We start from the raw sequence: 15,191 nt of genomic DNA, 5'->3' as shown, positions 1-15,191 counted from the left end.
AGACCTGAGCAGCACTGTAAGACTTGAACAACACTAATAGAAACTGTTGACAAGTGTCAATATACTAAGTTGACCCCAACCATCTATCCTCAAATCCTATCAGGAACATCAATTGGACTTTTGTCTCTTTTGGCACCTGTGGAATACATATTGGTCTTCCATAACTGAAATAGGGTGCAAATTGAGTAATCCCACAACATCTTTTTGACACAGGAGAAGAATTTAAGTCCTGTGAAAATCAAAGTCTTTTTGCTCAAATGGAAAGTTTTTTCCTTATATTTGTTTGTCTCTTAAACTCTTTGATTTGTTTTGATTTTGTTTCATTTGTTCCATTATTATAGTTTTCTATGGTGTATGATTTATTAAGATGCTGTTGATTTGATTGTAATATGCTCTATATTTGAAGTTGTGTCTGCTTTAAAGAAAATATTTTTTGTAAAATGCGATTAAGGCTTATGTGTATAAAAGATTGTTTTATATTTTCTATTAAATAATGAAAAATACTTTTCTGTTTATGGTTAGATTTTATATTTAGCTAAGTGACTAAATTAAAGTAAAGACTTTTTAATAACATTAATCACATTATTATATGCATGCAAGATGTTAATAGAGGAAGAGAAAACCAGGATACCATCTGGAATTAAGGAGTAGCATACCTAGATAATAGTGATCCTTTTTTGCAATAATTTTGTGCAAAACTTGCCAGGATACCATCTGGCATATAAGGAGGAGTACATCCAAATAGTAGTGACCCCTCCTGGAATAGTTTGGGGCAAAGATTGCCCGTTTTTTTTAGGCCAGAGAAAACAAGGTGAGCATAGGTAATACATATACCACATCACCGTTCCTTTATAACCTGTGCAGACAAAACTTGTTGGTTTTTACCAACCCTGTGCCTGGAATGACAACAACATCCTCTGGCTCCATTGCGTCATCACCTGAAAAGTGGAGAGAAAATCAAATTAGTACACATGTCAGAAGCACATGACACACATACACATAGACATCACACAGACAGCCAACACATGAGGCAGGCATGTCATACACAAAACAGAACCTTCCATGTATGCCTGGTCAATTTGACATTGCATCAGTGAGTAGGCATGTAGAACGGTGTTACACGGCTCGGAAGCGGGCTGATGCAGTGCAGAACATGTCTACGTTACTCACTATCTACATGAACAAATACTTCATGAGGTGTATCAAAAATCGTGAACCCAGTGGAAGGGCTAGTTCAGGCATCACATGCAATGTGCATGCAATGGGTTGCATGGCTACAAGCAAAGCCCCCCACCCTCAGTGAAAATGCAGGAATGCCTTGCTTTGTAGCAAAAGGCTGAACAGAGACCTGTGTATTGGCAGACAGTGTTGACTAGCATTAATGGCATCATCTGAGTCAACTGACAACACAGCAGATGATGACAGGACAGTAAACAGGTCACATGACGAACCCTCAGTAGTACGCCCAAGTGTGCAAAAGCCACTACACCAGTTGGACAGAGTCAGTGGGCCTGAAACCAGGGGAGGACTGTGCCCCACACAAACTGTGACACTCTAAACATGTGTATGATGCAGGACAGGGCCAGATTGGCATAGGATGGCTGTAGAAATCCCATGAAATGTTGCTCATACAAGACACGTACTACAATGATCATCCAGGCAAGGACACATAGGGGCATGCATGGAATGCACATGGAGAATGAATAGGCACTCATGTCCCTGCGGAGCATCTGCCATCTGCACAGTCCAAGTGATACACCCTGCATGAAGGGCAGAGGATGTACCCCACTGCATGTGTCTGGCAGGTTGGCTGGTGGAAGTTAGCATGTACACAGGAGGCTTGAATAGGCCATTGGAGTACGCCAAAATTATGCCCAACAGTGCAATGGTGTCATTGGGTTCCAGGGTGGGTGGAGGGGCAAGGGGGCATGCCTACGTGGAGTACAATGACATAGTTCCAGTGCTGAGAGGAAAACCACCCCTGGCTACATGCAGAAGGGCCAGAGAGCAGGAACATGGACCGGAGGGGCATCTGGGTGACTAACATGTGAGTAGGGTGCAAGTGTGGTGATGAGGACAGTCCTCGTCTGCTCTACATGTCCACCATCCTGCACAGCAAGCACGCATCAGTGAAGCATTGCATGACTAGCACATGAAAACCATGTACACATAGCATGTAGTGGCAGTCAAGCATAACACATCACACAGGCAAAACACACATGGGCTGGACATATGATATGATATGGTATTCATAACTTGCCTATACACAAGTGTTTCAAGGCGCGATGAGGCAAGGGAAGGGGAACAAAGGGAAGACAGACAACGATCCTACTAGGCCAGGTGACATTCAGATTGTGCAAGTGCATGGTAAGGGGAGAGGGAGAAGTGTGGGGGGAAGTGAGAGGGGGGAAGTGCAGTACAAGGGATAGTACAATAAAATAAGATAAACAAAATGGCCAGCAGGTGGCAGTGTATGGTAAGTGTAGAACATAAGTGCTGGTAAGGGGGGCTATAAGGATACAGAAAAACAGTCCCCAGCTGAAGGGGTTGCCAGGGAGGCAGTGCAGGTGGGCAATTGGCGGGCCTGGCCCAAGATCAAAAGGGAGGCCAGGTATCCAGTGCAGGATCTGTCAGGAAAATTAACAGGGGAGAGGGGGAGTGAAAGCAGAAGCAAAGAGGAAGGTTTTGAGGTGCTTCCTGAAACGGAGATGGTTCTCCTCAAGTTTCAGGGAGGCAGGAAGGCTGTTCCAGAGGGAGGCCCCTGCCAAAGAGAGAGATCTACCACCAACTCGTTGCTTGGAGAAGCGACTGACCCTGAGGGAGTTTGAGCAGGAAGAGCGGAGAGGTTGAGAAGGAAGATATTTAGGAAGAGAGAGTTGAAGGTATTTCGGCCCCAGGCCCCAGAAGGCCTTGTGGACAATGCAGAGAGTTTTGAACTTAATCCTCACACCCACTGGGAACCAGTGCAGAGATTTCAGTCCTTGAGAGATTTGATCCCTGGGCTTGAGGCCAAGGACAAGTCTTGCAGTCCTGTTCTGGATGAGTTGCAGAGGGCGGAGAGTAGAAGCAGGCAGATTTAGATAGAGGCTGTTACAATAGTCCAGCTTAGAGAGAACCAGGGCTCTGGAGACAATGAACTTCTGGGGGAAGGAGAGGAAAGGAAGAATACCTCTGAGGAGGCGCAGCTGGTAATTAGACTTCTTAGAGACATCAGAGATGTTAGGAGAGAAGGAGAGTGTGGAATCGAAGATGACCCCGAGGTTTTTAGCCATGCAGGTGGGAGCGGGAAGAGGGCCAAGGGAGGCTGGCCAGAGAGCTGCAGGGAAGGAGGGAGTGGATGTGCCGATTAGAAGAATCTCAGTCTTACTGGCATTAAGGCAGAGGTCATTGGTGGCACACCACTCCTGGATGGCAGACAGTCAGAGATGAGAGAAGGAGAGGCGGAGGCCGAGGGTAGCCTGAAAATGAGCTGAGTATCGTCCACATAGCACTGAAAATTGGGGCAGAGAGCGGCAATGTGGTGGGCAAGGAGTGCCAGGTATTGGTTGAACAACCAGGGAGAGAGGTTAGATCCCTGGGGGACACCACAGATAGAGACAAAGATATCGGAGAGGAAAGACCCCGGCTGAACCTGGGAGGGTCAGTTGGAGAGGAAGGAAGTCAGCCACACCAGAGCCTGACCAGTGATACCCAGGTTATCACGTAGATGGTTGAGCAGGATGGCATGGTTGACAGTGTCAAAGGCAGAGGAGAGATCAAGTAATATGAGAACACAAGGGGAGTTAGAGTCAAGGTTGTAGAGCAAGTCTTCAAGGATGTTCAGGAGAGCAGTTTCCGTGCTTCTGGCAGCTCTGATGCCAGACTGATGGTCATGAAGACAACCAACAGATTCAGTGTGGAGATTGAGCTGGGAGATGGCCAGTTTCTCCAGGAGCTTGCCCGGGAAGGGGGTGATGGAGATTGGGCGATAGTTAGCCGGGCAGGAGGGGTCGGCAGAGGGTTTCTTAAGAAGAGGGTGCACAAGGGAGTGCTTCAGGGGGATGGGAAGACTCCAGTGGTGAAGGAGTGATTGCAGAAATCAGCCAGGACAGGAGCCAGGGAGTCAATGTGGTCCTTGATAATTTTGGAGGAACAGGGGTGAACCTGTTTCAATGACACTTTCATAGATCGGACTTGTCTAAAAACCTTGTCTGCGGAGAACAGGGGAAAGGCAGAGAAGGAGGTAGGTCAGGTGGCTGCAGAGAGGCCAAGGGAGGAGCAGAGAGTGGGGGGAGGCAGGGGATAGGAGGAGAGAGAGGACAGGATGTCCTGAGTTTTAGAGATGAAGTGAGATGCCAGTGCCGTACAGTGGGCCTGGGAGCGGACAGGGGAGGTAGAGACTGCGGCAGGATTGGCCAGTTCCTTGCAGATTTTTAAGAGTTCAGCTGAGTTGTTTGATGCCGCAGAGACGTGGGCTTGGATATGGGCTCTCTTCTTGGTTAGGACAGAGAGCCGGTATTGTCTTTGGAGCAGGCAGGAGGCCAGTTTGTCAGAGGATGAACACAAAGCACGCCATTTCCTCTCAGCCACCCTGCACTTGCGTTTTAGGTTGACGAGGTCCGAGTCATACCATGAGTTGCACTTGGCTTTGGACTTCAGGCGGATTCGCATGACAGGGGCAAGGATATCAAGAGTGTCAGATATAGCAGAGTGGAGCATTGAGAGGGCTGTGTCAGGGTGAGAGTCAGCCAAAGGGGGAGGAGGAGGTGAGAAGGTGGTGGCGAAAGCATCAACTGACACGTGCTTCATTGGTCAGATGACCGAGAAGGTGGGTGGCAGTGCTGGACATGGCTTGGCCTGGAGGGTAGGGAGGGTGAGGTGGGAGAAGAGGAGAAAATGATCACTCCAGGAGAGGGGTGGAGAGAGGGACAGAGAGGGGAAGGTCTGAGGAGATCAGGACATCCAGAGTGTGTCCTGCAGAATGAGTTGGGCCAGAGGGGAGAATAGTGAGTGAGAGAGAGTCGCAAAGGTTGCGAAAGAGTCCAGAGGGAGAACAGGAGGCTTCCAGGTGGATGTTGAAGTCTCCAAGAAGGAGGAGATGAGTGGTTGAGGCCAGGAGTGAGGAGGAGAGGTCCACCCATTCAGAGAGGAAGGTGGAGATCTGACCAGGTGGCCGATAGATTGTAGTCACAGTAAGGGAATGGCTAAGGGAGAGAGAGAGCCAGCAGATGAGGCATTCAAAGTAGGAATAGACCTGCGTGGGAGTGACACAGGCAGGAATCCACTCGGGGAAGATCAGGGCTACACTCCCTCCTTGGACCAAGACGGACCCATTCAAATAAACTTTAATGATGACCTTAGAGGACTGGAAGGGGGCCAGAAGGGCAACAACACTCACTGGACTGCATCTCTCCCACTCCTTCGACCAATTCTTGTGGTATGATTTCCGCAACGAGTGCCTCGTGTGGAGTGAGGTGATCCTCCTCAGGTGGTGGCCCACCGCCAGTCACCAGAGGCATGCTTGGCCTTATTGCTGTGTTTGATGTCATTCCAGTGCTTCTTGCACTCGGCAGCTGTGCGCACCTCATGGCCGAATGCACTCACATTATCCGCGACATGCTTCCAGTGGGTATTCCCATGGGCAGCCGTAGTTTGACGATTCGGCCTCACTAGCATGTCACATCTGTGGGCCTGCACGTAGTCCACAAGGGAGTCCAGTTCCTGGTTGCAGAAAGGCCTCTTCCTTGACGTGCAGGAGGCCGTGGCTGTGTCTGGGGTCCCAGCCTGTGCTGCAGATGCAACCTTCCTCCTCTTGGATGGTGGCGCGGACCCTGGCTGGCAAATGCCGCCCTGATCAGTATGGCCAGTGGGACCGGTGGATTGAACCAAGGGAGTGTCAGGTTGAAGGACGACCGAAGGCCTGACTTGCGTCATTGGCTGCTGGGTGCCCTGGAATGGACCCTGCATAGCAACATCCACTGTGCCAGTGTCATTGACTGCGACTGTCCTGGTTGGTAGACTCACAACCGGGGTGTTGTTGGCTGCATCTGCCCCTGCACTTGCCAACACCCGGATGACATTGCTGCCCGAGGGACACATGTTCGGTCAGGGCAGCCCTGCGTGCACCTACAGTGTTCCTCCTGACCTGCTAGAAATCTTCCAGTGACTCTTCAAGTGCAAACGCAGCCTGCGCTGGCAGACCCTGAGCCTGGGTGGTGGTGTCCACAGCTGCACCTGCAGCTACCACTACCCTTGGGCCCGTGGCAGTCAATGAAACGGACTGCCGGGTCACACGGGCGCCAGTGCCAGATGCAGGAACTGCATCTACCGGAGCCGCAAGGGGTGGTGGCATGATTGCACCAACACATGGCTCAACATCGCCCCGAGCTAGCGCACCCCTGCCTCTTCCCCCTCTGCAGCCACCCTGGACACCCTGGAGTCCCCTACTCCCTGGTCACCCCGGCCACATCCCTGACCACACCCGCCACCAGGAGTACGTCCAGCTGAGGCGCACCTCACCTTTGGTGGCCTCCCAACCATGGCACAGATGGAGTAGTGCCGGCACAGATGGAGAAGTTCCAATGGGAGGTGTACACCACAGTTGTCCTGGGCAATTGGGGTGAAGGGGGTGGGATACAAGTTGTTATAAGCACCCCTGCACCTGCAAGGCTGTATGTGACCCCGGTGATGAAGTGACGGGTCACGCAATGCTCAAGCACCCCAAAACTGCAGTAAAACCTTGCACGCACCCCAGTAGACCACGTGTCTGGAATTAACCTCCTGCAGTACGCGGTGGCACCCAGGGACATGAAAAACACATACGCGTGGGACAAGCAGGCTACTATGACCTCGTAAACGGGTACGCGATACACAGGGGCACCCGCAGTGGGAAAAATAGCGTGCGCGACTCACCGTCAGACTAGTGTGATAATGAAAAACACGTGTAGCCAATACCCCTCCAAAAGAAGAGATATGCCCTTGATGGCTGTGAAGTAGTGATGGTGCACGAAACAACAAGAAGTAGCAACACACACGTCGGTCTCCACGAAAGGCACGTACAGCAAACTGCCGGGACACGCTCACCTTTAACCCGTGCTGAGGGAAACGCCCGCACGCGTCACGTCACTTACGGCTTACGCGCTAAGGGCCTTTCCTACAATAGCACGCTGACGTGCATTATTCTCACAATGCACCCATGTTGTGAGAAACGCCCGCGTGCGTAACGGCACAGACGCGCTTATGCGCTAATGGCCTTTCCTCGAATTACACGCTGACGTGCACTTTTTTCACGTGCCAAATCACTCCGTATCAAGCTGGCCACGTGAAAACACACGGAACACCACGCTCCTGCCCAGAAACCATTTTCCTGCCCCCCAGAGCCCCGAGCATGCTCCCACCTGCCATCTGCTGCTGCCTGCCTGCTGCCCACATGCCCTGCTATTTGCTGCCTTCACGTCATCCATCTGCAGGGGTGCAGTTGCTCTGACCATCCCTGCTGGAACAGAAGACTCCCGACTGGCATAACATCGCTCCACAGCCCAGCCCCAGGACCTAGTTGCCCACCCACACCTGCCTCTGGGGTTGCCATGTCGGACACAACACCATTTGGCACCACTGGCAACCCTCAGCCAGAGAGTCAGAGGGCCACCAGCTTCAGTGCCAGGGAAGTTGGTGTCCTGGTGGAGCAAGTCCTGGGGCAGTATGATGCCCTCTTTGGAAGTTTGCGCGCAACAATGAAGGACGGAAGAGGATCTGGATGGACATCGTGACTGCCATCAACGAGGATGGGGTGGCAGTCCGCGAGATTGACATTTCCGGAAGCGCTGGGAGGACTTCAGGCCAGGACCCTCAGCAAGGCCCAGCGCCTCTTGAAGACAGCGGATGCCAAGGGGTGCCGGGTCCACCTGACGACAACCAGATGGGGGTCCTGGAACGCATATGCCCCGCGCTCCACGTCCAGGTCCTTGAGGAGCAGACCCATCTGGAGTCGAGCGGTAAGTGTACATATATACTGATTGGACGCTGTGTGTGTTGTGGTATGCCAGGAGTGTGCAGGTTGCCCATATGTCTTTGTAGGGACATGTATGGCTGCGTATGTACAGGGACGTGAACCTGCCATATGTGATTCCTATCAAGTGTGAGACACATCGATGGTGTATGTGTTGGTAAGCATGCTGTGCAAATGTATGTGTGGGTGCACACATGTAATGAATTATGAGTATGTACTGTGGCATGGTTGTGGTGTCACACATGGATGCTGGTTCATGCTGCATGTATCTGCACTATGCACATGTGCATGTGGGTGTATTTGACAAGTGTGCAACTGTGATGCAACATGGATGCATGTGACACTGACATGTAGAAGGCTGAATTTGAGATGTGACATGGATGGCGATATCATCACTGCAACAGTTGGTGGAGATGTACATATGCATTAAGTCTGGTGGCGTGTGTGCAAGTTTTGTGCATACCCTGAGTTTCATGTAACGTCTGGCTCACCATCGGCTGCTCGTGCTGTTGTTTGTGTATGGATGGTGCTGCCTGGTGCACTATTCCTGTTGATTTGCTCATGTGGTGAGTGGAAACAACATGTGTGTTGGGGAGTGTGATGCCATGTCTGCAGTTTTACACTGCCACTCATGTGCAACAGTCATGTGTGTATCAGTCCATTGTACAGTGCCCTGATGCCTGTATTCTATCTCTCCCTGTCTGCAGCGTCAACTGATCAAGAGGGCGGAGAGGGTGCTGTGGAGCAAAGGAGCAGGGATCGCACCACCAGCCAAAGACGCAAGGCCCAGCTCCCCTCCCACTTTGTCATCTCGTCAGGGAGTGAGGAGTCTGGTGCTGCGTCCCAGGCCGCAGCTGCCGAGGGTATGTCCAAGAGGCAGAGGTCGGAGGTGGAGTCCTCGGCAGCAGAAGGGGCAGCTGAGACCCCACAGGGTCCGATGGAGGAAGATGGCATGGAGTCATCCAGGTTGGTGGGGGGTTTCGTGGAGGAGGCGGCCGTGGAAGGGACACACATGGGGTCTGGAGATGGGGATTCCACTGGTGCTAGTGGTGCAGTGCAGGGGCAGGGACAGGAGGCAGCACAGGCCGCCGCGGAGGTGCCTGTGTGTAATCCTGTCCCCGATCCTGTGACTCCATCATCCTGCACCAGCAGGGATACCTACGTCCAGACCCGTTTTCAGGGAGGGGATGAGCGCACAACAACTGGCCTTCCTCTCCCTGTGGACGTGGAAATCCAGGACCAAGTTGAGCCTGTCCTGGCTGGGATGGCTTTGCGTCAACAGGGCATGCAAGGTGACCTGCAGTGTTTTTGTGAAGGCACTGCACGTCATCTCAGATGCCACGTTGACCGTGTTGACCTACTGGGATGGGTCACCAGGGCTGGATTCCTCCATATGCTGGACCTTATTCTGACCCCCTCCTCACGTGAACCCCCTATGCGCCAGTCGTCCTCCATGCCATCTTCCCACCCATGTATCACCTGGGTACCCTTTTGAGCTGCCTCTGACCCAGCGGCCAGGCTGGTGGAGGACACATCCCTGCCACAGTCGGGAGTCGGACATCCTGCAGGGGTGGCCACCACAGCAACTGCACCCCAGCCAGAGGAGGACGTGCAGGCAGCAAGAGCCAGGGCACAGCAGCAGCAGCAACAAGGTGGGAGCGATGATGGCTCGGGGCCATCAACATCCGAGGGGCAGGCATCAGCCACAGGGCAGGAGGACCTAGGATTGGGAGTGTCTTCCGTGTGGCAGTGGTTGGGCCAGGCCATAGATGTGGAGCGGCGGTGGGCAGAAGAGGCACGGCTCACAATGGTCAGGACGGAGAACTCCATGCGGAGGGCGATGAGGTGGGCAGAGTGCCTCGAGGCAATTCGCAGGGAGTTGGAGTTGAACATGGCATCGTCCCTGCCAACCCTCTGGGCCATGGAAGAGGACCGACTCCAGGACATAGAGCAGAAATTTGATGATGCCCTGGACCGGGAAATCGCAAAGTGTGCCGTCGGACTAGCCCACCGCCATTGTATATAGTTTTTAGTGTTAGGTTTCATTTTTGTTTTGCTTTATTTTGGGCTGATTGGACTGTGCCCCACACGTTTGTATATAGGTATTTCTTAGGAAGTTTGTTTGATGGGTTTCATTTCTTTCGTTGGGCTCATGGACCCTTTGAAGATTCATTGTACATAGTTGAACATTGGATTTGTGGGAACTTATTTTTAAAAATTCACCAGGGATCAATGGATTTTACATTTTCCGTTTCCTTTGGATTTGCTTTGGTGGACGGAGAGTTTGGACGAATATTCTTTTGGATTTATTTGGATTGGTTCTACGTTTCATTTTAGTATGTTTTGGACATGCATTTCATTTCATGTTTGCCATTTTTTTATGCTTTCTTTTCATTACATTCTTTTTGTTCATAATACATTTTCATATTTTACTTCCATGTGTGGTATTCGCTCATTGGGTTCATGCATGTCAAAATGTTGGTTTACAGAATCAATGGCACCCAATGTGTGTGTGTGACGGACATGTGTTGATGTACATAGTTGACTTTTGGTTTGTGTCATGAGATAGGCATGTCAGTGTGGGGTGCATTGGGAAATTCATTGCATCTCAAGACTGGGGTGGCGTGCTGTGTGATTTTTGTGGACATGAAGGCCATGATTGTGCATCTTTAGGACATGTTGGGGGGACATGAGTCGGGGCCTGACCCTCAATGCTGGGTGGATGGGGGTGCTGGGGGACATGAGTCAGGGCCTGCTGGCAGGTGCCCATCACTGCTGGGTGGATGGGGGTGCTGGGGGACATGAGTCGGGGCCTGACCCTCAATGCTGGGTGGATGGGGGTGCTGGGGGACATGAATCAGGCCTGACCCTCATTGCTGGGTGGATGGGGGTGCTGAGGGACATGAGTCGGGGCCTGTTGGCAGGTGCCCGTCAATGCTGGGTGGATGAGGGTGCTGGGGGACATGAGTCGGGCCTGAATCTCAATGCTGGGTGGATGGGGGTGCTGGGGGACATGAGTCGGGGCCTGACCCTCAAAGCTGGGTGGAAGGGGGTGCTGGGGGACATGAGTCGGGCCTGACCCTCAATGCTGGGTGGATGGGGGTGCTGGGGAACTTGAGTCGGGGCCTGCTGGCAGGTGCCTGTCAATGCTGGGTGGATGGGGGTGCTGGGGGACATGAGTCGGGGCCTGAGCCTCAATGCTGGGTGGATGGGGGTGCTGGGGGAGATGTGTCAGTGCTCAGTTGTGCGTGGTAACATGTGGGCTGGCTGGGGGGCTTTGCCAGGGTGGATGGGCTGCCTGTGGGGCATGGCCAGGGGTGCAGTGTGTTCCCCTGTGTTGTGGTTTGCCTGCAGGCCCTGGGGAGGGGGGAGAGAGCACACCTGGGAGGACACACACTAACAATTCGTTGGGACACCCCCGAAATACACATACCCCGCTCCCACAGGGCCAATCGCGGGTGAGACTTCCCACATACCACCGAAATACACGTACCCCGCTCACACAAGGCCAATCGCGGGTGAAACTTCCTGAGCACGCCCGAAATACACATAGCCCGCTCGCACAAGGACAATTGTGGGTAAAACTTCCCGCACACCCCCGAAATACACAGAGCACGCCCGCACAGGGCCAATCGCGGGTGATTCTCCCCGTGCACCTCCGTGATACACGTACCCCGCTCGCACAAGGCCAAGCGCGGGTGAAACTGCCCGCGCACCCCTGAAATACATGTAGCCTGCTCGCACAAGGCCAATCGCGGGTAAAACTTCCCGCACACCCCCGAAATACACGTAGCCCACTCGCACAGGGCCAATCGCAGGTGAAACTTCCTGTGCACCCCTGAAATACACGTAGCCTGCTTGCACAAGGCCAATCGCGGGTAAAACTTCCTGCACACCCCCGAAATACACGTAGAACGCTCGCACAGGGCCAATCGCGGGTGATTCTCCCCACGCACCCCCATAATACACGTACCCCACTCGCACAAGGCCAATCGCGGGTTAAACTTCCCACGCACCTCCGAAATACACGTACCCCACTTGTACAAGGCCAATCGCGGGTAAAACTTCCCACGGACCCCCGTAATACACTTACCCCGCTCGCACAAGGCCAATCGCAGATAAAACTTCCCGCGCAATCACCGAAATACATGTAGCCCGCTTGCACAGGGCCAATCGCGTATGATTCTCCCCGCGCACCCCCGTAATACATGTACCCCGCTCGCACAAGGCCAATCGCGGGTAACACTTCCCGCGCACCCCCAAAATATACGTAGCCTGCTCGCACAGGGCCAATTGCATGTGATTCTCCCCGCGCACCCCCGTAATAGACGTAACCCGCTTGCATTTGTGGTTGGGGGGCTGTATGCTGGTGCACTGGCCTGTGCGCCATGTATGGGATTTGTGCGCTGTTCATGGCACACGGGGAGGGGTTGGGGGCATAACTGACACTGCTGCAGGGTCGCTGCACCACTCTACGCCACAGCTGGTTATGGATGTTTGAATCCATGAATACGCTGTGTGCGGAAATGGATTTTGGCGCACGCTGTTGGAATAGACTGTCGCACGCACACACTGTGCACCAGCCACGTGCGCCACTTGTGCACTGAATTCTATGAATTACCACCTAAATCTTTTAAGGATATGGAAATACCTTGTTCTTTACAAAGGGCCTCATTACGACCCTGGCGGAGTGGGTTTACGCCAGCGGTATTCGCGGCGGACCCGTCCGCCCTACTACGAGTTCCCGTAGCGCCATGGAGCCGTTTTCCGCCTGGTTTTTCCGGGCGGAGAAATCCATGGCGCTACGGGACCTTGTTGTTAATTACGCCACCGTATTTTACGGTGGCGTAATTAACGCCTTCCCCACTCCCATTATACCCTATGGGACAAAAATGGGAATGGGGAAGGGTAAAATGGGGAATGGGGATTTACCGCCCCGCCAAGGTCGGAATGGGGCGGTAAATCCGCCAACCCCCATGGCGGTATCGGCAGCTTTCCGCCGTGCTCCATGGTGCATTTTGCACCGCGATCTCCGCCAGGGTCGTAATGAGGGCCAAAGTGTACTATGCATAGGAGAGAGGTTTGTAAGCGATAGGGCAAAGTACTAGATGGGGACATTTTTTTACTTGTTAATTAAAAGCACAATGTCGAAAAATCGGGAGACCCTCAGAAGGAAATGTCAGCACTACAATCGGGAGCGCTTACTATTCTCATACGATCACACTGCAAGTAGCATTACTGTAGGCCGTACAAAGTACAGAACTCCGACATTTTCACATACAAAATTGAGGTCTGCCCTAAATAGGCATGCTTGCAACGTATGTACAGGTTATGTGGAAGACAGTAAGCAGTTGTGCCATTTGTGAATGACAAATCGGCAATCTTGCACTTTAAAGGGGGAGCTTTGTTATGTGTTCCCTATGGACATTTAGCAGCATTATTTTGTCTAATTTAAATCATAAGGCTTCCACATATTCTCTGATTAAAATATACATACCTGTGCTCTATACTGATGCATGTGGACATGTATTGAGCTGTATGTAGAAATTCGCAATCCTTGCACAGTAGCTTGTGACGTAGGTGCTTTGCAATGGTATGCGACTTCCATTCAGAATCATCAACAGTAATTTAGAAGTGCGCAATGTTGATGACGGAGTTAAAATTAGCGATGTTCTATGTGATTGGTGGATGATTGTGCGACCGCTTAGTTGTGTCCAATGAGGGACTCGCTTTGGTACCGCTGTAGAAAGGGTGGAAGGACTGGGTAAGAGTTACGAGCCGCACGATGGCAACGCTTGTCTGCTGGTAGGGCGTGTCACATACGGGTTTCTACAGCAAATCCTGCATGGAAAGGCGACTGTAGGCATCAGCCAATCAGATGTTCACATTACTCTTTTGTGTGGAAAGATGGTGCGCACACTGAAGATGGCAGAGGTGGAAAGGGTCAGGGTTTTGATTCTTGGAGACATTTTTGTGCAAGGCTTATAACACTGCCGAGAGTAGGCATGTGGCACACCATTTCGATGTGCGAGGAGTGGAGGTGGTGTGGAGCGCTGACACTGATGCCAATGCTGCGGCAATTCTGCAAGTTTGTAGAGACATGCGTAGAATGACCACTCCTCATGTGGTAATTTTGCACTATGGTGCTTGCCATTTGGGATACCTGACTTCACGTACTTTGTTGGAAGATTTGGCACAGTTGATTGAAGCTCTCATGATCATCTTCCAAACAACGAAAGTCATTGTTTCTGCTTTACTCCAGAGAGTACAATGGAACAACATTTCTGTTTTCTGTCCAGATCAAAGCATCGGGAGGTGTATCATCAATCGCGGCAGGCGTGCATTCATGCTACGAGTTGGTATGTTTTTTTGCAGCCACGAAAACATTGCTCCAAGCAATGCGCATTACTTTGAAGGAGATGGTGTTGTGCTATCTTCTTTGGGAAATGCGAAGTATTTCGGAACGTAAGGCTTGCTTTAGAGAAAGTTCTGTAATGTTTGCAAGAGTAAAGCAAGGACAAAAAATACAAAAAAATACATAAAATACCAGATGTCTGTACGGTATCTGGCCAAAAATAAAAAAGAAACAGCTCCTTTAAGAGCCTACCTTAAAGGGGAAAAAGGGGAATAGTACTTTACTGTACCATCATCACGCTCTGATCCTGTACATGTCCGCGAACATGGCGGTAGTTAGCAGCCAGCACATATCACCACAGGGGATTCAAGGGTGGAGCCGCATGTAAATGAGAATGAGTGGCGCTAGGGATTGGTCCATAAAGTTCAGTAGGTGTGCTCTGACTGACGTACTTTAATAAAACCGTCTTCTCCCTCACAGGAGACCACACAGCCATGGCTTTCCATGCTCGAAAACAGATTATATAGATTTTGGGAGACTCATGGATACATTGGTTGAAGGTGCATGCATAAAGCTGCAGTTTATCTATAAATCTCGGATTTCCACATGCGGAAGTGCACTGCATGGCGTGCGTGGCATGAGATGGCTGGACTTGGTACCTCTTTGTGTTACTTTACTGACAGAGCGTCCTCCAGATATACTGATCATTCATTGTGGAGGAAACAGTGTAGGCCATGTATCTGGAATTTCTTTGCAATTTGCAATGAAGGAAGGACTTGCGAAGCTCATGGACATGTTTCCAAATTGTCAAATACTTTTTCCCGTATTGCCCAAAGACAAATATGGCTG

This window comes from Ambystoma mexicanum, chromosome 5p, assembly GCF_040938575.1.
Source record: "Ambystoma mexicanum isolate Mex_15411 chromosome 5p, UKY_AmexF1_1, whole genome shotgun sequence".
Taxonomy (NCBI): Eukaryota; Metazoa; Chordata; class Amphibia; order Caudata; family Ambystomatidae; genus Ambystoma; species Ambystoma mexicanum.
Note: the sequence above shows the minus strand (reverse complement) of the source record.